Here is a 2,227-nt window from a genome sequence, read left to right on the forward strand (position 1 = left end):
TCAAGTCGCGATTCGGGCTCACAGGGGAGCAGGAGACGCCGCCGGCCGCTCGCCGCGCCGCGGAAAGTTCTGCGCGCTACGGTCCCGAGCGAGCACCCGCGCACCGGAGGCGCCGACTAAATTCTAAAAACACGAATGATTAAATGAAGGTCTGTTAAGTGCTGGATGCTTCTGGGTGTTGAAAATACAATGATGGAGTAAATGTCTCACACCCACGCACGCGCACACACGTGGGTGCTCATTAACTATTTGTTAATTGAAATAATTGAAGGCCTATCCGGTGTCGCGGCCGTTTGGAAAAGCGGTGAGTACGGTGTTACCTCTGACCTCTGGGAAGGCACGATAGGAGTGGAGGAACCTACCTGAAGCGGGGGCCCGGAGCTGTTCACGTGGGGAGTAAAAAGGGGCGTCCACTGACTGGGTCACGGAAGAGGGATGTGGCAGCGGTGGGATTCGAACCCACGCCTCCGAAGAGACTGGAGCCTTAATCCAGCGCCTTAGACCGCTCGGCCACGCTACCGCCTCCCTGAGACCTCGTGCCTGCACTTTCCGGAACTGAATGTCGCTTCCCCCGGCCTCGCTGCCTCCCCGCTCCCTGGTGCGCCCGGAGCCGGGGCGCGCAGGTGGCCCGGGAGGAGGTTCCTGCTCCCCGTGCCACCAACACAGAAAAAGGGGTCCTGCCAGCGGAGGGCCGGGGGGCGCTGAGGACGCAGGGGAGCCTCCGGCGGGGGAGAGAGCCAGGTCCGCGCCCCTGGGAAGGTCGAGGGGAGTCCCAGGACGCCGGCAGCCCCCACCCGCCTCGGCCAGAGCGCCTCCCAGAACCCCGAGCAGGCAGCGCGGTTCCGCTCCGGCGGCGGCTCCGCAGCCCGGCCCCTCGCGGAGCTGCCTCCGTCCCCGGCCGCCCAGGAAGGTTCGCGGGGAGACGGGTCGGCCCTGCTCTGCTCTGCACCGCTTTGGGGCGTTCGGATACTTCATGTCAGTTGCACTTTATTTTCAAACATTATGACCCAGGGGTCTTTAGTTGCTGCAGGTTACAATGACACTAGTAGACATTCCGCGGACACGAGGAGACAGGTGCCTCCTTAGCGCAGTAGGCAGCGCGTCAGTCTCATAATCTGAAGGTCCTGAGTTCGAACCTCAGAGGGGGCAGTACCTTGTTTTTGTTTGGCCTTTTTCTCCTAAAATCTTAACCTAAAAGACAAAGAAGGGAGTTAACAAAAATCTTTCTTCTTTCTTTATTTGTTTCTGTAGAAAGTGTACACCATCACCTTAAAAAAATCCAATGAGGACAAACGGTAATTTGCTGTTTAACCCAACCATGTAATGTTTCGTTACAAAACAGTGATTTTCTTTAAGAATTAAATACTCCAGAATTCTTCCACTCCTTAAACACCACTTGTAGCTAGGGCTAGGAGACTTTTCATATGCCTTTGGGATATGCTTGGCAATTTTTTTGTTACAAAAAACATCAGCGATAAGAAATACACTGGTTGAGAGGGAGAAGGGAGAAGTGGGAAACGTAGTATGATGTTCAACATTTATTAATGACTGGTTGTTTATTTTTTGTCATTATTCTGCAATTGTTTACCACCGGATCACTAATGACATCCTACATGAAAAAGAAAAGTGTCATTGGATCTCTTTTCGCTTCCAGTGTTATTGACTAGATCTCTCGTCATCCAACTCTGCGGTGCAGGATGGTGTAAAAAGAAAAACAAGAAGTAAAGAAATGAGAAGTGATATTTTGAGTCAAGGTAAGTACCTTACTCAAAAATGAACGAGATTGATATTTAACATCCTGCTCTTTTTCTAAAAATATGTTCTTATTAATTTCAGAGAGGACGAGAGGGAGAGAGAGATAGAAACATCAGTGATGAGAGAGAATCATTGATTGGCTGCCTCCTGCAGGCCCCCTACTGGGGATTGAGCCTGCAACCCTGGGCCGTGCCCTGATCAGGAATTGAACCTGTGACCTCTGGGTCAATACTCCACCACTGAACCACAATGTTCAGGCAGATTACAAAATTTCAAATAAAGTTTCTAGAATGCCAGAAAGGCTTTTAGTAATTTCCATATCACCAGAAAGACAGAAAAAAGAACATAGTTATTTTAATCATCTGAGATAAAATACTGCATTGCTCAATTGTCCAGTTACTCAGAGACATTAGTAAGTTCAGTTCCTCATCACCATTATTAGTGTTAATAATCAGAATCACAACTGAATATG

General features: G+C 50.2%; 1 long non-coding RNA gene and 2 other non-coding genes across 3 annotated transcripts in view; 2 read left to right on the forward strand and 1 right to left on the reverse strand.

Annotated features, from left to right (window-relative positions):
• Nucleotides 1-18: 18 nt before the first annotated feature.
• The window catches only part of LOC107184021, a 5,301-nt gene continuing 3,092 nt past the window's right edge, over nucleotides 19-2,227 (forward strand). Inside the window, exons 1-2 of the long non-coding RNA XR_001514835.1 lie at nucleotides 19-149; nucleotides 272-1,754. This is a non-coding gene — a long non-coding RNA (uncharacterized LOC107184021). The remainder of the gene's footprint in view (nucleotides 150-271; nucleotides 1,755-2,227) is intronic.
• On the reverse strand, nucleotides 439-520 carry TRNAL-AAG. The gene has a single exon. It is a non-coding gene; the product is annotated as a tRNA-Leu (tRNA).
• Nucleotides 1,077-1,149, forward strand: TRNAM-CAU. The gene has a single exon. It is a non-coding gene; the product is annotated as a tRNA-Met (tRNA).

Source organism: Myotis davidii, unplaced genomic scaffold (assembly GCF_000327345.1).
Source record: "Myotis davidii unplaced genomic scaffold, ASM32734v1 scaffold984, whole genome shotgun sequence".
NCBI classification, from domain to species: domain Eukaryota; kingdom Metazoa; phylum Chordata; class Mammalia; order Chiroptera; family Vespertilionidae; genus Myotis; species Myotis davidii.